Here is a 24324-nt window from a genome sequence, read left to right on the forward strand (position 1 = left end):
TTCACCAAGTTCAAGAAATCCTGTCTACCTCCACAATGAAATGGGTTACTTACTATTCTTCACAAGGGACTATCTGAATGAGTCGGTGGATCTGATGGATCAAATAAGTGTTTTATGACCATTATTTATGGTATCTACAATGACATTAACATGGATGATGGTTCCTTGATATGGTCTCAACTGGTGCAAAGTTTGAACTCCTCAACCAAACATTCTGAAGTTTCTTGTGGTCGTTTATGGATCCTAGTTACCCATCGGGCTATCAACTCTCTCCAGATCCCTATCATGAAGGATGTTGTGCTTTCTTCAATAGCATCCTTTCACATCAAGAAGATTATTGTTGCTGATCGAATAAAATTTCTTCATAATGGTTCAATTCCTAAAACCATGTATCATTGTGTTACTGCTGAAAGAAAAGTGATGGCTGAGTACATATTGCTTCCTCCCAAGAATCCTCGACAATTGACTCCTGAGATGTAAGCTGCTCTGGATGATTTTGAGAAACCAGCCAAGTGAGGAAAGAAAGCCAATTCCAAGAAGGTGGAAACCAACGAACCTTCTTCGAAGCCAACTAAATCCAAGAAGCGAAAAACTGAACAAGCTGCTTCCTCGGCTCCCAAGAAAGTTAAAAAGATGGCCCGAAAACCAAAGACTCCTTCCCTTCCAACTCTGAAAATGATGATGAGCAGAATGTTGATGAGGAATAGGAAGATCAACGTGAAGGTTCTCCAACGGGTAATACACCGCCTAGGTCTCCCACACAAGAAGCTAATCTTGATGATTCTAGTTTTAGTTGCCCTAATTCCTCTAACTCCTAAAACTCAAACTACTTCTACTGTTCCACCATCTCCACCTGTTAGCTCCGTACCCATATCTACAACCCCATTACCAACACCCATTTTTCCCTAAGCAACTATCACCTCTACACCGGTCATCTCAATCACAACCGAATCTCCCATCCAAGTCAACACATATGATGTGCGGGCAAAGTCTGAAGATAATCCAAAAGTTACAACTGAGCCAATTTATCCAAACCCTTCTGGTGAATCTGGTCTAGTTCTTGGAGGCACTAACTTTGAATTCGATTCAACCTACTACAGTCCATATAGAATTCCAAGTGACGAAGATGAAGTTGCTCTGCTTACCAAGCAACACTTGCATAGTGTTCATGAAAAGCTTGATATGCTGATTCACTCAACAAAGAAGTATAATGATGTTTTTTTTTTGAAAGAGCCAAAGCTCAGCAAACTTTATTAATAAGAATAAAAGAATACAAACACCAAAAATTCAAACAGATAACAAAAATAACCAGCCTATCCATAACCAACTACCAACCCACTTCCTAAGAATAAGAACTAACCACTCACAACCCCAATAATCCCTAAAATCCTTAAAGTTAGCCCAAGAACTTATTGAATGAGGGAAAAAAGGTAACTTCACCCCCTTGCACCTCCAAAAACTCCGAGAACCATAAAAAAAATAGCAAGGGATAAGGCCCTTAAAAAAACCCTCAGTCCAAAGACTAAACTTTAAGGAAAATCCAACTAAGACCAAAAACCTCAACCAACAAATCACAAATAAAAACCAAACATATTTAAAACTGCTAAACAAAATAACAATGCAAGCCCTATTAAACTCCAAGAGCTGACCCAAATCAATTCTTCTGTCCCTTTTCCAGTTCTTCATCCTCCTCTTGATTTTCTGCATGAAACTCTCTTCCTTCTTTTCACTACTGTCCATCTTCATCCAATGCAAAAGATTCCTGCAAAGAATACAAAACCCAACGAACCAAAAACCAATACCGAGACTCCAGAAATTTAGAATAAGTTTCAGCCTTGACATGGCATCAATCACATGTCTAGGATTTTCAATTTGAATAATCTCATAAAAGATCATATCCAAATTAAAAATCCCAATGGTACAAGTCAAATGATTAGAGAGGGAACTCCCCAACCATTGACAATTTCCGTTAATTCCTTTGTAAACCACTTATTCCAAAATTGCCCCCATCTAAAACCAATACTAAGAACAAACTCAAAATAATTTCTCCACTGCCAACCCCAATTAAAAATCACATCAACCATCGACTTCACAATTCTGAACCAGTAAATCATTTCTTATTTTTGTCCTTTCCATAAATGCCCCAATCCTTATAGATTCTTTCATTAATCAAATTGTTATTATTCCTTAAACCCAACAGCTTTAATCTGATTTCATTCTCAATACAAGCTATCACTCCTTCAGCTGTTAATCTCTTCTTATTAAAAAACCTAGCATTCCTTTCCTTCCAAATATGTGCCACACAACTTGCAAGAATACATTTATTAATTAAATTCTCACCAGAATCCTTGTACAACAGTTTGCAGCACTTCAGAATCAGCTCATTCCAGCCACCCATCACCAAATTAATTCTCATCTTATCACAAAAATGTCTCCAAATACTTTGTGAGAATTCACAATTAAAGAAGAGATGATCATGTGAATCAGGAATAAGATTACAAAAAGGACAGAGGAGACTTCCTGAAGTTTCCCAAACTCTAACACGATCCTGAGTTTTCAATCTATTCAAGATAGCCATCCATAAAATGAAAGAATTTCTAGGAATGCCCTTACCATACCAAACAATTTCCTTCCATGGCACCTTATTCCCAAAATTATTAATATCTCTCCACACTTGATTACACGAAAATTGCTTGCAATTACCCTCCTTATCTCTCCAACCAGCAACATCTCTCATATTAGGATCAATACAAAACATAGGAGCATCCTTTAGACCTGAAAATTTATCAACCCAATTTATAGGCCAACAATAAGTATCATAATCAAGCACATCACTAACCAAAGAAAAGTCATTAAATCCATTACTAAACCATTCTCTTCTTGGAATGATAGTGCTTAAAATACCTAAAGGATGCCACCAATCATGCCATAAAGAGGTGTTCCTCCCATTTCCCACACAAGCAACAATATGAGGTCTAACAATTTTCCTAATTTCCAAAAATCTCTTCCAGGTCCAGCTCATGCTTTTCTTTTGCATTATATCCCAAAAATTCCTCTTTCCAATGTAACAAGCTTTCACCCATTGCACCCATAAAGAATTTTTATTATTAACAACATTCCACACATGTTTTGCAAGTAAAGCATCATTCCATTTCCTTAAATTCTTAATCCCCAATCCTCCATAATCTTTAGGTTTACAAACATCATCCCATTTAACTTTAGCTTTCCCATTAACTTTTTCACCATTAGCCCATAAGAAGCTTCTACACATCTTTTCAATCTCTTTTATAGTTGCAATGGGAATTTTAAAAATTGAAGCCCAATACACATGAATAGAAGTCAACACAGAATTAATGAGTTGCAATCTTCCAGCAAACGATAAAGTTTTGCATTTCCAGTTGAAAATTCTCATTCTAATCTTTTCTAACAACTTCTTGCAATCTCTTTCAAAAAGTTTAGTAACACACATAGGAACACCCAAGTATTTAAAAGGAAATTTTCCAACATCAAAAGGAAGAATTCCCAAAATAATTCTCCTCATATTCGGTTTAACACAACTAAAATAGATCTGGCTCTTTTCCATGCTAACCTTCAGCCCAGAAACATTTTTGAAATCATCAAGAGCTTCCCTTATGATTCTAGCCGAATTCCCATTACCATAAGAAAATACCAGAAGATCATCAGCAAAGCATAAATGAGAAATGCTAAGCACCTCACACTTATTATGGTATTTAAAATTATGGCTGTCTTCTATTTTCTTACCAAGAATCTTATTGAAAACTTCCATCACTATAGTAAATAAGTAAGGTGACAGAGGATCACCCTGCCTAAGACCCCTCTTTCCTTCAAAATACCCATGGTCTTCACCATTAAAATTGATCATAAACCATGGGGAAGACACACAAGCCATAATCCACTGAATCATAATCGGATGAAATCCAAACCCTTTAAGACTTCTATTAAGAAACTCCCAATCCACTGTATCATATGCTTTTTGAATATCAATTTTTAAGGTGCACTTTGGAACTCCCCTCTTGTTATTATATCCCACCATCAATTCCTGCGCAAGAAGAATATTATCCAAGATCGATCTTCCAGGAATGAAAGCAGATTGATTCTTACTAACAATTTTCCCCAAACAGCTTCTAATTCTATTCACTATAACCTTACTAATACACTTATACAAAGTGTTACAGCAGGCTATAGGTCTAAAATCAGCAACCTTCCTCGGCATATCCACTTTAGGAATTAAAATAACTCTCGTAGCATTTATCCCTTTAAGAAGCTTCCCTGTCCAAAAAAATTCTCTCACTGCTTTGCAAACCTCCGATCCAATAATATTCCAGGCACTCTTGAAAAATTTTGAAGAATATCCATCAGGCCCAGGGGCACGATTGTCATCAATTTCAAACATAGCTGCTTTAATTTCTTCATCTGTCACCACTCTAATCATATTAGTAGCATCAGAACTGTCTAACCTATTTTGGAAAATATCTTCAATTAACTCCGGCTTAACAGAATCATCCTTACACCCCAAGAAATTTTTGAAATACGAAACAAATTTATCCTTCAAAGCAAATCCACTAACCCATCTTCCATCTTCATCCAAAACCTTCATAATTCTATTTTTATTGCCCCTGCTCTTCACAATACTATGAAAAAACTTAGTATTATTATCGCCTTCCTGAATCCATTTAATTTTAGCTCTTTGGAATAAAAGCTTCTCTTCATCATTACAAGCTTCATTAAATTTGAACAAAAGATCAGCATGCTCATTCCTAATCTTATAATCACAAGGATTATAATCAATTTCCACTTGTTTACTTTCCAGCTTTTTCCTTAACTCATGAATCCGCTTCCCATATCCTCTGTAGCTGTTACAAAGATCCCTACAATGCTTTTTAAGAATCTTCAATTTCTGACAAACCTTAAACATATAAAACCCTTCAACGTTTTCATCCCAAACTTCCTTGACCATAGGTAAAAATTCTTCCTTCTCAGTAATAAAATTAGCAAATCTGAAAGAAGGACGCCATCTCATTTTACTCAATGGAATATTAAGAACAGCAGGACAGTGATCTGAAATTCTATAGGGTTTGAACATAGCATGAGCCAAAGGATAATCCGAAACAAACTTCAAATTAGTCATCACTCTATCCAGTTTCTTCAGGAGGCCCATACTTCCAGCAGGAGTTTTATTCCAAGTAAATTGAAAACCAGTCGAATTCAGGTCCTCAATTTCTAAACAGTTAATACATTCAATAAAGTCTTCAACACCTTTAGGAAACCTAGAACATCCTTCAGAATATTCCGAATGTTTTAAAGCAACATTGAAATCTCCTAATAATCCCCAAGCATCCTCTTTAACCACCAGTTTATGTTTCTTCAAATTCTCCCATAAATCTCTTCTATCCAGATAATTGGAAGCAGCGTAAATAAAAGACAAATACATGCTATAATTAGATTCACAGAATCTAACATAACAGTGAATAACTTGTCTAGATTGAGAAATCACCATCACATCCACAATTCTAGGATTCCATCCAACTATGATCCTAGTTCCAGCCTCACAACAACTATTATTAGAAACCCAATCCCATTGTCCAAAAGTCTTAGCACAAACACTCTTGAGATTTAAGATTTTGACATGAGATTCAATCACAGCACAAATACCAAGGTTATTACACCTAATAACATCAATAACCTCCTTCTGCTTAACAGATTTATTCAATCCCCTAACATTCCAAGCACCAACAGACATCATTGGGAATTAATAGTATTTTTGGCATTTACCTCCTCAAATGCCTGAGAACTCCCCATCTTACTTCTATTATTATCCGACTTCAACTTATCTTTATTCACTTTATTACTTTCTTTTCCTGTCTTCTTCCCCTCTCCCTTGTTTGAAGAAATCAATTTTTTATTCTTGCTATCATTAGAACCCATTCCAGCATCACCACTATCAACATTTTGATTAGCAACTGTCTTCACAATCTTATTATCCTCTTCCATTTTATCCAAAACTTCCTCTTCAATCTCTCCCAAGATTTCAAAACTGTTTTTATTACTTAATCCCTCCCCTGTTATATTCTCACTACCAAGACTAAAATTGCCCATCTCTGCCTTATTATCCTTTTTAACTACAACCTCCTGCTTATTATTCTCCTTCAACCCCCTACTACCTATAACATCTTTCCCATTAACAAACTTCTCATAATTTCTATTCTTTTCTAAATTCCAGTTACTTACTCCTTTATTACTCCAATTCCTATTTTGCCCTTTACCATTTCCACCTCTGTTCCCATTATTGCCTTTAGAGAAAATACTCCTTCTCCAAATCCCATTCTTCCCATTATTCTTCATATTATTCAATTGATTATAACCCTCTTGAGACTTGCTAGTGCCTTCACCATCATTGTTGCCCATTACCTTTTTATATTTAACTTCTGTGAAACCATCCCCATTAACTACTTCCTTCCCTTTATTATTCTTTAAATTTCTCACTTCTCCATTATTATCCTCCTTCTCAACATTCATAGCAGCAGCACAAACTTTATCCACATGCCCATAGACTTTACAATGATTACATCTAGAAGGAATCCAAGCATATTCAACATCAAAATTTTGAATCACAGCAGAATTAGAGACAAAATCCCAAGTAGCTATATCAATCTTCTTTCTCCATTCCTTCCCAGCTGCCATTTCAACAAGAATTCTAGCATAAGCATTCCTTCCTTTATGTTCCAAGCACATATCCTCAGTAAAGGAATCAAAAGCCAAAGGAATACCTATCTTACTAGCAATTCTACATAAGTTTTCACCACTCCAAACTTCCAAGGGCAAATCAAATATTTTAATCCAAACAGGAATTTTATCATGCTTGTTCTTAGTTAATGTCAAACCAGGTCTCCAACGTTGAACAAATAAAGGCATATTATTAAACATTAACCAAGGACTACCCTCCAAAACAGATAACATCCCCTTTTCATCACTGAATTTAAAGAAGAAAAATCCTTTGTTGTTCATGAATACCTCTTCCAAACCCACATTCTTCCACAGTCTTCTAACTTCTTTCTGAATTACAGGAAACGCCAACTTCTTGTCAATCATATAACCATAAAGAGTATTAGTAAAAGGAATACTTGCATTCTTTAGATTCTCTATTGGAATTATAACAGGACCATCCTCTTCCCCTTTCTCCCCTGGAATGAATCTAACATCAATCTTACCCTTATGTCTATTACCTTTTAACACACCAGCATAAGAGTTCATCACATTCCCCTGCATTCCTCCTTCCTCCTTATTGCTAATCTTAGCATTTCCCAAAATAGAAGGAAGTAAATTAATACTATTAATAACAGTACCTGACTTCTCATTGCAGCTAGTATCCATATTACTCTTAGCATTAACCTCTTCTTCTATTTCAATTTCCTCATCCCCACTAGTATCATCCTCACTTGAATCATTATCCCCTTCCTCATCAGTATTCTCATCATCATCAGTATTACCTTCTATCTCCTTGTCTTTCTTTTCCAAAATTGACATATCAACATCCATTTTCTGATTATTCTTACTATCTAATTCTTTCCCCATAGTCTTCTCAACTCCTTTTTCCACCTGTCCTTCTTCCTTCAATTCACTCAGAAATTGAAATCCAACTCCTGGAATGAAATCTTCATTATTATTAGCCCTTTTCTCCCCATCAGTTATAATCTTCACAACTTCATTATCTTCCCTATTAGTGTTATTCTGAATTTTATCATCCATCACCGATATGGTAGGGTTCACATTAACCATTTCACTAATAACATTCTTCAATTCAGAGATTGGACTCAAAACTTCATTACTCATCATCAACCCATCCCAATTTCTCATCAAATTAGCAGTATTACCAGTTGGGATAGAAACAACATGAGAACTTACCTTTTTAGAATCACCAGACAACCCTATCTTCGATTCCTTCTTCTTTCCTTCAGATCCAGGAATAGAAATGATAGAATCTGACTCCCTAACTGAGACAGATTCCAATTCTTCTCCCGTTTCCTCCTCTGAATCATCTTCATTGAAGAACTCTTCCGTATCCATCGGAGCTAATATATCCACCTTCTTCCTAGCTCTGTTCTTAATCCTAAAAGATTTCCCCTCCATTTTCCATCCAGCTTTGCTAATCCCAGATGCAACAGCTCCAGTCACACTTGGCTTGCGACGAGCTTTATAAATCGTGGCAGATGATTGTTCAATTACCCCAGGAGGAACAAGATCATTCACCTCCATTTCAGTTTTTGTATAACGAACTGCAGCACTTTTATCCGGAGGTTTAACCTTCACGTCCTTCAATCTATCCGATTTGGAAGATGCTCCCATTAAATCAACGGAATAATGAAAGATATTGCTTCACCAATTAAAAGAAATTCGTCGGAAAAGCAGCGCCGATGAATCTAAGCTAGATCGCACCACCGTCAGAAAGAATTAGGATAAGAGAGAGAAAGTAGAGAGAGAAAGCGAAAAAGCTGTATAATGATGTTGTTTTAAAAGCATTCATGAATACAACACTACAACAATATCATGAATCTATTGATAAATCCACGACAATTGTGGATGACTCTACTTCTCTATGTAAAAGAGCCACATCTGATATCAAAGAACTCATTCAGGACTCCAAGGTTTTCTTAGACTCTCTCAAAGGTCATTCTGATATAACTACTGCCAAGCTATATGCCTCCATTGATTCTCTTTCTCAGTCACTTCAAGAAGAGCAAGTCAAGCTTTAGACGGTTGGTTCTGATATTATAACCAACAATAAGACTTTTCTGTTGTTTGATTCTCGGTAAGAAAAACTTCAAGCTGATTTGACATTGGAACGCAAACTCTAAGAAGATCTTGCTCAACAATCCACTATAGTTGAAGTACAGAAGGCTGAACTTGCAAAATTGGAACGGGAGATTGCTTTGTTGAAGACCGAGCGTGAGGTTTTCAGAAGCTGTGTTGGTGATGTTCTTACTATGTTGAACAATGTGGTTCATGCTCGTGATCCAATTCTCACACTTACCATCAGATATCACCTCACCTCCAAGCTCCTTCTGGTGATTGAACTATTATGAGAAATGAAGGGTGTTTCGGGGAAGATTGTTCCTCCGCAACAAGGGGGAGAAGGTAGATCCCAAGCTCCTCCTATTCGCCCTATTGTGAAACCAATGATTGTTAAAATCGAAATGAAGAATAATGTAGCTTCAGGTTCTGGTAGTCGAGAGAAGAAGAATGGTGTTATTGATGAAAATGATGATAGTGATGAAGATAAAGAAACTATTGATAAAACCTTCATTTTGTAAGGGTAGATAAAGGGAACGACAGAAGAAAGAAGAGTTTGATGCTCTTGCATGTAAAAAGGCTCGGTTTCCTCCATGGACTAGGGAGTGTCTGATCAAAGAAGCAATCGAGCTTCCAAACATGTATTGGTTGGAACCTATTGTCTCTTTTCATTGTGACAACACAAGGGACTCACAATTCGACATGCCTGTAATCAGAAATGCATTTGTTTTTCACTATCTTGATTCTGCAGTTGAAGTCCCCTCTCCTCATCCTCAGGTTCATCATGATCTAATTGACTACTATCTCAAGCTTGTTCAACCTCAGTACCTGACTTGGAGTGCACAGAAGATCACAACGATCAAGGTGATGAAACCCTCTCCTGCGGGAAAGTTTGTGAATGTTCAATTTCGAATAACCAGGGGTTTAGCCAACTCAGTCCATACAATTTCCTTAGCAGATCTTCCCAATCTAAATCTTTATGATTCGATTTTATTGTTTAACATTTTGCTTACAAGTGCGAAGGAGTGTAAGCCGATTCTCAATCATCTTAAGAGGATGTTGGCCTCTTATATCCTTGAAGTTGCCAAAATGGATCAAGGGGTGGCTCTCGTTTCGAGGAAAATACCAACTGTGAAGCCTACTGGAAAACTTGGTGATGCGAACAAAATGAAACTTGGTCAAATCGACTCCACAAATCTTACAGTCATGTTTACAAGAGCCGAAGGTGAAAATTTCTTATTCGCTCTTGGATAAGCATTTGTTCTCAACAGCGTGTTTGGAGCATATTCTTTATATCATTCATCGGTGTAAGCAGAACAGAGAGCCAGACAAGAATAATTTCACAGACATTATTCGGTTGTACATTACTTTTAGACAAACTCTTTTGGCCCTTATATCGAACGTGTTTAAGATTGTCAAGAAATCTTCGGTTGCTCAATAGAACTGAGCTCTCGGCTCCATTGACGCAAAAGGGGAGATTGTTGGGTATTTTGTGTTGCGTCATGGGCTCATTTTTTGTATATCCGGATTGGGCATGTCCATCCGGGATTTTAGATTAGGGTTATGTAATTTATAGTGCATGCATGTATGCCTTAGATACGATGGTCATTATTATTCTCTTTATTACTTTGTAACCCTAAACACCTCTATAGTCGAAGTTCTTAATCGAGCTCTTCTGAGGTGTTAAAGTTTAATCATTCAACACCGGTTAAACCATTTCTGTCTTCTTTATTTTGCTATTTATTGCTTTGTCATTCATTATTACGCTTGAATCTATCGATATTTAAGGAATATCATTCCAAAAACTTCATTACATCATTCTACAATACAATATTACTTACATTACGACTCTTGGAACTTAGGACTTACATCTCAATTTAAGAAAATATTGGATTTTCTAAAATTATACACTATCATTTTTCTACTAAACAATTACAAACCCTTTTCATACAAAAATGCTTATGAACTCACCAACTTAATTGTTGACACTTTTCAAAATCACTTGTATTCTCAGAAAACTAGTAAATAGGTAACCATAATAGTTTTTGGTGGATGGGACGTCGTCGCATCATGTTATTCTTTTTTGTCACACGCATCTGATATCATGTAAACAACATTTGAATACAACATAAACTCATTAAATATTCAATGTAATGGTTGTAATCCTTTGATTCTTTTATATCCAGCTGTTATGATACTATATAATGACGTCATCCACCCTCAGAAATTTTTGCCGTTCCGGTTCGGGGTGTGACAGATTTGTATCAGATCATTGTTTATAGTGAACTAAGTATATCAAACCACATAAGATATACAACTATAAATACAATGGGACTAAAACAATCTGACTAATAAGTATACTTTCTAAAAAATAATAGTATTTTCATAAAAAGTATACATGCATGCATGTGAGAAGCAGTGTCCTAATAAGATGTGTATAAAAAGTATTTAGAGGAGTTAAACACTACAATTAAGCCCAAACAATTATGAAATCTTATCATGGATAAATATAGCCAGATCAACTATATTCATGCGAGATATGACCAACATGTGTTTAGGAATGGTCGTGGTGGGTACTGAGGAGCTAGTGGAGGAAGAGGAAGAGCCCGAGGATAACCTAGAGGAAAAAAAAGGTGAGGAGGACCTAGAGGAAGAAGAAGACAAAGAGGAGCCAGAGGAAGATTCAGATGTAGAATCTGAGGTCATTAACCATCCTTACGTCACTACTGTTCCCGCACACCTACTCGGCTACCAAGGGACCATGCCCCGATGGGTAGAAGACTTGGAAAGGTCGAGCCGACAACAGCACCAATGTTCTCCTTATGAAATGGAGCGCGTTACTATCACCTCAAACATGGGGGTCCGGCAGATAGGGTCGTTCCTTCACAGGACAACGAATCTCACACCTCATGGACCAGACGAGGGCATTGACGAACCGGATCGTGGAACTAAAGGTTGACGCTGAGGCCACAGATGCCCGAACTCGATGGATGGAGAGTAGCAGGAGAGGCACTCGACTCTCAAGGAGAGAGTGATCGTAGTTGATCGACAGATAGCAGAGTTATAGGGTGCCTCGACTTCATCTTATATCCCACAGGGGACTAGCCACTGTGAGTAGGGTGTATCCTACTCACGTCATGATTTTATTTGCGAGTAATCGTTGGTGCTACTCTTTGATGTAGACCTTCTTAAAGTTCAATTTTCACAAAACTATGTACAAGCAGTAAACTATTAATGAAATGGCCAAGCTTTTTATTTCATTAAATGTCAGTATTATTTATGCAATTGTTTACTTGTTATTGTAACACCTCGAGACCAGGTATATATCATTAACCCTTGTTTTATTGTAGTTGTCAAGTTTGGCCCTTTATTGAGAAAAGGTGGTAGCTGAGTACGTAGGGCATACACATGCCCCGTAATGTCCCCATGAATTGAATTGGTCGCTCCGGATCCAGAACCGCTAGAACCATTTGTACCTATTTGCGACATTCTGTCGCCACGGCTGCCGTTAGTGCAGCCTGAAACATTGCAGGATCAAACTGCGGAGGTGTTGGCCGAGGGGGCGACATTGTGTTGCCGGAAGGTCTTGGTCTTTTCCTTGGTGGCATGGTTCTGTCATAATTTAAAAAAAATACCAGTCGGTAAGACTTCAATAGTAATAACGAGTCGAGTGTTACTTGTTTCATCTCATTTGTATTTCTATCACGACTTTATTATTTGTAAACTATTTGTGTTATCAGGTTATGAAGTCCAGTGCCAAACATTCAATAAAGTAAAATAAAATTCATGCCAAATTCATTGATAAACTTTTAGTACATAATTTTTTGGGGAAAATTTGACCTCATAAGGGTCTATATTACATCAATGCAAAATATAGTTTTGACAGCACAAAAGCCCTTTGAATAGTGCAATCACTTAGTCGTAGGGTCAACCTACATACAAAAGAGTAGCAACAACGCGTACTCATAACCTTATACTACGAAGATGTGAGAATAGTAATGAGTTCTAATCACGATGATCCTTCCCTGATGGAGTCTGGGATGATGTCGATGCGCCCTGTAGTTCTGCCAATCTCCGTTCGGCTGCGACCATTCTCTCTTCGAGTGCCAAGTATCTTTCCCGATACTCCCTTGCTTCTGCTCGAGTAGCGAGAAGGTCTTGAATGAGTTGGTCTCTATAGTGGGAGTCTTTGTTCCAGGTCTCTGGTGCGAGCAGTGGTAGACTCTACGATGGCACTCAGCTCCCTGACCTGATCGGTCGTCGTCCTACCACGATCATCCATACTCTCTATCCGCTGGGTCATGACGGGGAGGGCTCTATCAGCCGTTTCACCATGGATGAGGTCGTAATAACCTCGTTGGTCGCCATATGGTGACCGCTGGCGTTGTTGTCGGCTCCACCTTTCGATTGTCGTTACCCGACGGGGCTCAGGTCCATTGTATCCAAAGCGGTGTGCGGGTACCCTCGCAATGTAAGGAGGGTTAAATACTTCCGGTTCTTCTTCAATTTCGTTCTCAACCATGACTATATCATCGTCTTCCTCTTCTTCTTCTTCATCTTCCTCCTCTTCTTCTTATTCTTCATCTTCCTCCTCTTCTTCTTGTTCTTCCTCGGATTCCTCCTCGGGTTCCCCTTGGGGATCCTCCTCGGGTTCCTCCTCGGGATCCTCTTCGGGATCCTCCTCGGGGTCCTCTTCCAGATGCTCCTTGGGGTCCTCTTTGATTTGTTGCTTGGGCTCTTCCTCGATCCATCCAACATTTCCCTGATTGGGAAAGTACGGGTCCCCGTGTAGGTGAAATCCTGCCATGTCATCTGAACGAGAAATGGGGGGGGGGGGGGTAAGAAGCACATAACGGATAATAATAAAAACATTGCGCTATAGCAATATACAAATACTCCTATAGTATTTTAAATGTTTATACTTGGTTCTTAGAGCATTCTTTGTAGGGTGAAGTTAGGTTATTAGATTTGTCGCCCATTACAACTATCCCTCAGTATGTGTAAGTCACTTCTCGGACGGATATAGTTGATCAGGATATATCCATCCCAGAACTGATTACACCTGCTAAGGCATACTCTTAGTGTTCAACTCCTCTCCTTTCACTTTATGTTCTCCTTAGTTACAACACCACGTGAGTATGTAATGCATGTAGGTATACTTTTAAGCAAGAAACTATTCATTTTCTAAAAGTTTAACCAGTTAAAATGTTTTAAAAATCAGAGACTTTTAGTCCCAAATGTGTTTGTATTTTGTATATCTTATGTTGTTTGATATACTTGATTCACCATAAACCATGCTGTGATACCAATTTGTCACACCCCCAAAGCAAGGATGGCAGAAACGTCCGGGGGTGGAGGACTTCATGTATAGTATCATAACCACAATTGCAATAGTAATTTAAGCAAACACTACCAACATATATATAATTGAAAGAGTTACATCATAGTATGAGTTACATGTTTCCAAATCAATTACAATATGTTAACAAAACATGAAATGTTGACGCCTTAACGTCCCATCCTCAAAATGCACTTTGGTACCTGTTTAGTGATTTCCTGAGAATACAAGTCATTTGAAAAGGTGTCAACACAAAGGTTGGTGAGTTCATAAGCTTTTGTTTTCAAACTTGATAAAAGTCTTTCTCTTGTAAATGTCATGTTTGTTTCAGAAAAATCCGATATTTTCCTTATAATTTGTGTAACACAGTCTTATAACCGAAGACCAAAATGTATAAGTACCCTCTCTTACTAATAGAAAATGATATGTGTTTAAATTGACATAAACGCGTTTGGATTAAATGAAATTACCACAAATTCTTATGTGTTAATACTTTCTGTGATTCATTATAACCATGTTATGACCTAGTTGGCCTAAAACGATGTTCTTCAGACGTCGGAAATGTTTATGACATTTGTCACCCCAGACCTGCCGGTCTAACTATTGCATGCAGTTAAGGTGTGGGTTTGTAAAATCCAATATAGATCTATATATAACTATCACACTCTCCCTCCAGGAGACTCTGGTTACAATACAGGACTTAATGGTAAGTGTGAAGCGAATGTCTCACAAAGTCTTTAACAAATTTACGTGTAATGTAATGAAAATCCCTTATTGTATAAATGTACAATCTTTGTATGAGTCTGTTATGTAGTGTATCATAAACCATACTTATTATAGTTTATAAAAAACAAGGGTAGTAATGGTAACGTACGTAATCTATATTCAACGTAGTTCGTTCAATTGTTTGAGTAAAATGGATGTTCTTTGATTATAACAATCGTGTTATCCTTTATATTTCATATGTATATCTATATCAAAATCCATTTATTAACTGATGCATGTTCATATACCAAGATAAAATATCATTCTTTTGTAATAACATACATTCACATAAGGATATACGCCTTGCTCAACACGATACATGGTGTTAATAATATATTAGCATTTTTCTGTTTGGAACAACTTCGATCACTGGTATTTGAAAACTTATAAAAACTTCATAAATGATCCAAATCAGAATCCGTAAAGTCTAGGAGTTTGGTTAATGAGTCTAGCTTGTTCATAAAATTTTCCATGATTTTTAGTGACCTCCAACTTAGGTGAATACGTCCATAAACACAGACTGGTCCGGTTTGGTCCTTGAAATGATAGACAGTTTTGCAAAAATCACCATAAATTGTAGAAAAATCGTATAGATATGTGCAAGTAGCCATTTTAAAGCTAAGAACTTTAACTACTTGCACCTTGTACATTTTTGAAAACAAAAATGTTTTAGTTGACCAAAACATTCCGTGAATGGAGTCCAACTTTTCTGATGTAAGCTGTTAGAAATATTTAGTTGTGTTCTTGATGATTTGACTTGTATTCTCCCCCTTAAAACATAGGAAAATATGAAAATGTAGGGGTATGAACTCACCTTCTGTGGTTTTAGTAGATGATTGTTGAAAAATGGAAGTGATCAACTCAAGAACACTTGAAGATGCCTTGAAGATTTTTGAGAATCTAACATCAAAGTGATGGAATTTGTGTAAGCAATCGATGATTTGAGTAGAATGAAGTGTAATAATCACAAGGAGGATGAATTATACTTACCAAGAGAAGAATAAATCTTGAATATCAGACTTGGAGTCTTGAAATAGAGAGAAAAAGTTTGAGAGAAAAGTTGTGTTGGATTTTTGGTGAAATGAGAGCAAGTGAATGAAAATGAGGAGAGAGGATGAATGTCCAACTCTAAAAACGTGGGAATGAATTGTGAGAGAGGTAAAAAGGACAAGGAAGTGACAAGGTATGGTGGGGATGAGCGTGGGCTAGTCATGGAGTGGGTATGGTGGTTGCTTATGTCATAATACAAAGAAAAGTCAACACTCAACCTTTGTACTTCACCCACTCTTCTTGGATAAGGTTTTATCCCCAAAAATGTAATTAACCATTAATTAAGGGGCCTTATATGTTAAAATAAAGTTTTGGGTGAAAATCCCGCGTTAAAACGATGAAAAACGAAGCTAAAATGAAGTCGTAGTTGAAAACCGGAAAGAAATGAACTTCCAGCGAGACCTCTCGGTCCTGGGCGGAGGCTCGGTCCTCCTGAGGCTGGGCGAGAGGCGAAATGAAGCGAAACAGCAAGAGGAGAAGGTCAGTTAGGTCCGAAAGCAACAGGAGCGAAATGGAGCAAAATGAACTGAGAGGCGAAATGGAGCGAAATGGACCGAGATTTCGGGTTCGGGCCTTGAGCGAGGTTCGGGCCCGGAAGGGAGGGTTCGAGTCTGCTAGGTTCGGTTCTCTTGGTTTCGGTCCCTAAGAGGACTTTCGGCCCTAAGAGGCCTCGGTCGACTATAGAGGGTTTCGGGTCTTTTATGGTATTTTACCCGTTCTAACTCTGTTTTAAGCGATTTTTGACCTGGTTAAGGGTCGGAATGACCCGAATGACTTCAAAAAGTTATGGGAACCATTGAGAGAGATTTAGGAGAGATTTGGGAGAGATTTCAAATAGGATGAGATAGAGTGAAAACAATTGAGAGAGGTTTAGTTTGTGACCTTTTCGAGTGTCCGGCTTCGCAATGCAAGGTCCGTAAACCCCATTAAGCCATGTTTTAGTGTCTTAGACACTCCCGATGAGTGTGGATTAGTGTTTTATTGCTTTGGTTCATTGTTTACCGCATTTAAGGCTTAGGAAAAATTCAATCACATGGATTTTTTAAATGATGTTTTCTCATTAAAATCGCAGATTTTTTAGTAAATACACAACGTAAACCCTAATACGCAAGGGCTATTTGAGTTGTTCGGTTTGACTTATTGACTTTGTTTGACTTTGACATGAGCCAAATTTGACTATTGTCGCATATACACACATCATCCACTTAACCTCGAAGTAGAAATTAGGTTAAAGTCTCATAGAAACTCATTGTTTGCTCATACACATACAAACTCGTTGCTTTTTATAGCAATAAACTTTGTATCTCATTATAACAACAAACTTTTGTTACTAAATACTTATTTACTTGTTTTAGAAACAAACTTGGTTGCTTCTTATAGTAACAGACTTGTTTGTTCCTTGTAACAATTAAACTTGATTACTCATTTTAGTAACAAACTTTATTTCCCATGAGGATATGAATGTTGCATCTCTTTTGGGCAACATATTTTATTTCTCGTGATGACAATGAACTTTGTTTACACAAACCTATTTACTCATTTTAGCAATATATTTTTATATATGGGAACTTATATCAAAATTTTGATTTCGATTCATGAAACCAATATTATTTTTAAACTTTTGAGTACTCACTAACTATTTATATAGTTGACGCTCGTTTTACATGATTTTTCAGGAATCATCGAGTAAGTGCCACTTAGGGACACTTCACTTTTAGGAGCATTCGCATGTGTTGTATTTCAATTTACATTATAATTTCTTTTAAAAGTTGTTCAAACCCATTGTAAAATTGTAATGATTTTTAATACTACGGTTGGTGTTGTCTTTTAACTTTTGCTATGAAACCCTTTATACTACCACGCCTCATGTTTCCGCTTTAGTGGGGTGTGACACCAATTACCCTCTTTTAACAAAGTGGACAAAGGATCATCCCAAAACACAAGTTATTGGTGAATCATATGAGCGAGTTCTCACACGCTCTCAATTGAAAGCGAAACAAAATGCTCTATTCTCTCATGTTGAATTCTGCATGTTTAATTCGTGTGTCTCCAAAATCAAACCAAAGATGATTAATGTGGCACTTGATCACGTTGATTGGGTACAAGCTATGCAAGATGAAATTAATGAGTTTGAACGTAATCGAGTTTGGAGGCTGATTCCCACTCCAAGGGATGCTTCTGTGGTCGGCTTAAAATGGGTCTTCAGGAACAAGCTGGACAAAGAGGGCAACTTCATTTGCAATAAGGCTCGGCTAGTGATGAAGGGATACTATCAGGAAGAAGGAATAGATTATGAGGAGACCTTCGCTTCGGTGGCAAGGTTGCAACCGGTTAGAATATTTCTGGCATATGATCCACATAAAAACTTCAAAGTTTTCCAGATGGATGTAAAATGTGCTTTATTAGATGGAGAACTAGAAGAAATTGTATACGGTTAACAACCTCCTGGGTTCGTGAATGAGAAATTCGTTGGTCACTACTATGTGTTGGATAAAGTTGTATATGGTCTAAAGCAAGCACCGAGGGCCTGGTATGAAATGTTAACTCGCTTTCTTAAAATGTCGAAATTAAAGCAAGGTTCGGTTAACCCAACCTTCTTTCAAAAGAAATAGGGAGAACATTTATTGATAGTTCAAATTTATGTCGTTGATATCATCTTCGGCTCCACGGATCCTATCTTAACAGCTGAATTCAGGAAGCTGATGGAGACTAAATTTGAAATCAGCGCAATAGGTCCAATTTACTTTTTTCTTGGATTGAATATAAGACAGGGACTAGAAGGCATTTTTATCAACCAGGATGCTTACACGAAGAATTTGTTGCTGAAGTTCGGTATGACAGGAGATTCAAAGGTGAAGGTTCCCATGGCATTTGGCATGAAGTTAACTTCATCCCTGGAGAAACCTGCTATTGACATAATACTCTATCGTCAAATGATACGGTCTCTTATGTATCTAATGGCTTGTACACTAGATATTTTGTTCTCCGTTTCTTATTGTGCCAAGTTTCAAGCAAATCCAAGAGAACCTGACAAGGTAGCAGTGAAAAACATTTTTCGCTATCTGAAACGAACCTTGTCTCTTGGTCTTTGGTACCCTGCTAGATCTAGATTCTTTGTTTAAGCCTTCTATGACGCTGATCTTGGAGGATGCGATCTGGACCGAAAGAGTACAACTGGTGGATGCCAATTCCTTGATGTCAAACTCGTTAGCTGGTAGTCTAAGAAGAAAACATGCGTGTATCTTTCAACAGCCACAGCTGAGTACATCATTGCAACATCCTGTACCTCACAAGTAATCTGCATACAAAGCCAGTTAAGGGACTACGGATTAAGTATGAAGAAAATACCTGTTTACTGTGACTCTGAAAAGCGCAATAAGAATCTATCACAATCTGGGGCAACACTCAAAGACAAAGCATATTGCACTAAGATACCATTTCATCAAGGACCATGTTAAAGATGGAAACATGGAAGTTCATTTCGTTCGGTCCTTTGATCAACTCGCTGACATCTTCACAAATGCCTTACAAAAAACAACCTTCAATAAAATTTTGCAAGGTTTAGGGATGATGGAAGCACAGTCGATACCAAAACCTCTAACCTCTCACTAAAAATTAGAGCGAACTCTTGGCTTATTTCAGCTCTGGATTTTTTCGGGAACCGAAATGAACTGAACGCTCGGCTTATTTTGGCTCCGGATTTTTCTGGAACCGAAATGAACCGAACACTCGACTTATTTGCTTCATTTATTTAAAGGATTGGTTTCGGCTTTTTACATTCTAAATGTTCTATTAAGCTTTTATTTGATTTACTTTTCCTTTTATCTTTATTTCTAAAGTTTCTAAAACTTCTTTCATTTATTCTTGCTTGTTTTTCTAATTTTATTAATTTTCAGAAAATTAAAAATACCAAAAAGATTTTATCTTTTGTTTGTAGTTATTATCTTTGTTTTGCTTGTGTGTGGTTTGTTTGTCTTCGTTTATTTCTTTACTAGGTACCACGAATATCGGGAGTATGAAAAATCAAGGTTATTGTTGCAACATGATTTGGAACTAAGGCAGGTATGACAATTCTAATTTGAACTAGTTAAGTGTCCCTATACATATCGTTTTTTCCCAACTAGGATGCTACATTCACTCAAGTCATGACCTACCCTACTCTTCTCAAATTAGTTATGAGTTTTCAGCTTCGTCACTTTCATATAGTAGGGGTACTTCTGGTTCTTAACATCCTCCTCTACATTCTTCATCAAATTTCGTTTCACCAATGTAACCATTGAGACTCTCAGCTATTACCACTAAGGTTTATGGTTACACAAAATATGTGTCCATGATCTTTGATGCGTAGACCACGTGTTAAATGAGACCCAAAATCCAACACCTATAAAGAATTGACGGTGAATTATCACTGAGGTTTATGGTTACACAAAATATGTGTCTATGATCTTTGATGCGTAGACCACGTGTTAAGTGTGACCCAAAATCCAACACCTATAAAGAATTGACGGTGAATTTTAAAATTCAAGATCTCACTTGTTACCTATTGAAATATTTTTTATTTTTGCGTGATCTTTATGAAATTGTCTAACACCAAGGCATTTCTTCCCAACATATCCATATTAGTTTTTGAGATTTTCATTCCATACTCAGTCACAACAAATGATATCTAACCCACTTGTTCAACAAACTACATCGGTCTCATAAGTGCTTCACTCAACTATTGGTCTTACGTTAAGTATCGGAGTTCGGTTGAAGATAAACATCCCTTAAAGCCATTAAATAAAAAGAAGCCTTTCGATGTTTCTAAAAAAACACTCAATCGTATGTTTCGGGGAACCATATAAGCACTTCAAGTATTTCCTGACTTTGAAGGAAGAGATTTGTGTCAGGAATCATCTGCTTCATGTCTTAATTGACATCACTCACAACCGATACATTTTTTTTCTTTATCTTTGGCACACTCTCGCACGAAAATTCTTTGTAATTTTCCAAAATTCTAGTTCTTGTCACTCTTGGCTTGTTTTATTGACAATTGAAGCGAAAGTGGTCGCTTTAAAGTGAAAGAGTAAGTTATGTTTTGCTTGGGCTGAAAATTGAAGATTGGTTTGAAGCAATGATATGTGGATAAGAATTGGCATCAATTCATTAGATAAGGATTGAACTGGGTGCGTGAATTCGAAACGGTTCCTATACCCACGCGTGATGACGTCTATCTAGGGAACCCAGCTATCAAATCAAGATTTTTCAGGCGAATTTTCAGGGATATTATACTCATTACAGACGATTTTTTCTCTCTCCTGGAAATGGTATAAAAGAGGATTCTCACACCTCTTGTACATCACTACCTTCTTGATACAACAGGTGATTATTAATGTTCATCTTCTTCTTAACATCAACAATGGTAGAATCTTCATCTCTTCAAGATCAAACAGCATCGTCATCATTGCTTACCATCAAACCTAATCATAAGATGATAATTCAACTAAATCCATTCTTATATGATTCTTACATGTTACATGTTGTTGAATGCATTAAATACTCCCCACTCGTAATCACTCTTACACAGGTGGAATCCGTTCCTATATCCCTACTATCCCAAGTATACTCTATAGTGATGTATGACATGAATAAGGAGAGGATCTACTTTCAAAATTTTAATCACAAGGCATCAATTTAAAAAGGCCGATTCTGCTCTTTGTTAGGGTTTGTTGATGCTTCAGTTATCTCTCTGGACCTCATTACAACGACTCAGTTGTTTACAATGTTTTATGAAATGGTTTACACTGACTTCCTTACTACATTCACCAAGTTCAAGAAATCCTGTCTACCTCCACAATGAAATGGGTTACTCACTATTCTTCACAAGGGACTATCTGAATGAGTCGGTGGATCTGATGGATCAAATAAGTGTTTTATGACCATTATTTATGGTATCTACAATGACATTAACTTGGATGATGGTTCCTTGATATGGTCTCAACTGGTGCAAAGTTTGAACTCCTCCAAACATTTTGAAGTTTCTTGTGGTCGTTTCTGGATCCTAGTTACCCGTCGGGCTATCAACTCTCTCCAGATCCCTTTCATGAAGGATGTTGTGCTTTCTTCAATAGCATCCTTTCACATCAAGAAGATTATTGTTGATGATCCAACAAAATTTCTTCATAATGATTCAATTCCTAAAACCATGTATCATTGTGTTACTGCTGAAAGAAAAGTGATGGCTGAGTACATATTGCTTCCTCCCAAGAATCCTCGACAATTGACTCCTGAGATGTAAGCTGCTCTGGATGATTTTGAGAAACCAGCCAAGTGAGGAAAGAAAGCCAATTCCAAGAAGGTGGAAACCAACGAACCTTCTTCGAAGCCAACTAAATCCAAGAAGCGAAAAACTGAACAAGCTGCTTCCTCGGCTCCCAAGAAAGTTAAAAAGATGGCCCGAAAACCAAAGACTCCTTCCCTTCCAACTCTGACAATGATGATGAGCAGAATGTTGATGAGGAATAGGAAGATCAACATGAAGGTTCTCCAACGGGTAATACACCGCCTAGGTCTCCCACACAAGAAGTTAATCTTGATGATTCTGTTCCCACTCCTCAACCTTCACCACCATAGACTACTATTCCAGTTTTAGTTGCCCTAATTCCTCAAACTCCTAAAACTCAAACTACTTCTACTGTTCCACCATCTCCACCTGTTAGCTTCGTACCCATATCTACAACCCCATTACCAACACCCATTTTTCCCTAAGCAACTATCACCTCTACACCGGTCATCCCAATCACAACCGAATCTCCCGTCCAAGTCAACACATATGATGTGCGGGCAAAGTCTGAAGATAATCCAAAAGTTACAACTGAGCCAATTTATCCAAACCCTTCTGGTGAATCTGGTCCAGTTCTTGGAGGCACTAACTTTGAATTCGATTCAACCTACTACAGTCCATATAGAATTCCAAGTGACGAAGATGAAACTGCTCTGCTTACCAAGCAACACTTGCATAGTGTTCATGAAAAGCTTGATATGCTGATTCACTCAACAAAGAAGTATAATGATGTTGTTTTAAAAGCATTCATGAATACAACACTACAACAATATCATGAATCTATTGATAAATCCACGACAATTGTGGAAGACTCTACTTCTCTATGTAGAAGAGCCACATCTGATATCAAAGAACTCATTCAGGACTCCAAGGTTTTCTTAGACTCTCTCAAAGGTCATTTTGATATAACTACTACCAAGCTGTATGCCTCCATTGAGTCTCTTTCTCAGTCACTTCAAGAAGAGCAAGTCAAGCTTCAGACGGTTGGTTCTGATATTATAACCAACAATAAGACTTTTCTATTGTTTGATTCTCGGTAAGAAAAACTTCAAGCTGATTTGACATTGGAACGCAAACTCTAAGAAGATCTTGCTCAACAATCCACTATAGTTGAAGTACAGAAGGCTGAACTTGCAAAATCGGAACGGGAGATTGCTTTGTTGAAGACCGAGCGTGAGGTTTTCAGAAGCTGTGCTGGTGATGTTCTTACTATGCTGAACAATGTTGTTCATGCTCGTGATCCAATTCTCACACTTACCATCAGATATCACCTCACCTCCAAGCTCCTTCTGGTGATTGAACTATTACGAGAAATGAAGGGTGTTTCGGGGAAGATTGTTCCTCCGCAACAAGGGGGAGAAGGTAGATCCCAAGCTCTTCCTGTTCGCCCTACTGTGAAACCAATGATTGTTAAAATCGAAATGAAGAATAATGTAGCTTCAAGTTCTGGTAGTTGAGAGAAGAAGAATGGTGTTATTGATGAAAATGATGATAGTGATGAAGATAAAGAAACTATTGATAAAACCTTTGTTTTGTAAGGGTAGATAAAGGGAACGACAGAAGAAAGAAGAGTTTGATGCTCTTGCGTGTAAAAAGGCTCGGTTTCCTCCATGGACTAGGGAGTGTCTGATCAAAGAAGCAATCGAGCTTCCAAACATGTATTGGTTGGAACCTATTGTCTCTTTTGATTGTGACAACACAAGGGACTCACAATTCGACATGCCTGTAATCAGAAATGCATTTGTTTTTCACTATCTTGATTCTGCAGTTGAAGTCCCCTCTCCTCATCCTCAGGTTCATCGTGATCTAATTGACTACTATCTCAAGCTTGTTCAACCTCAGTACCTGACTTGGAGTGCACAGAAGATCACAACGATCAAGGTGATGAAACCCTCTCCTGCGGGAAAGTTTGTGAATGTTCAATTTCGAATAACCAGGGGTTCAGCCAACTCAGTCCATACAATTTCCTTAGCAGATCTTCCCAATCTAAATCTTTATGATTTGATTTTATTGTTTAACATTTTGCTTACAAGTGCGAAGG

At 37.5% G+C, this 24324-nt stretch overlaps 1 pseudogene; it reads left to right on the plus strand.

Annotated features, from left to right (window-relative positions):
• LOC145002784 (uncharacterized) overlaps positions 1 to 23913 on the plus strand; it is a 52113-nt pseudogene extending 28200 nt beyond the window's left edge.
• Positions 23914 to 24324: the final 411 nt, after the last annotated feature.

The sequence above is a fragment of the Lactuca saligna genome, chromosome 6, assembly GCF_052625555.1.
Source record: "Lactuca saligna cultivar CGN05327 chromosome 6, ASM5262555v1, whole genome shotgun sequence".
Lineage (NCBI taxonomy): Eukaryota > Viridiplantae > Streptophyta > Magnoliopsida > Asterales > Asteraceae > Lactuca > Lactuca saligna.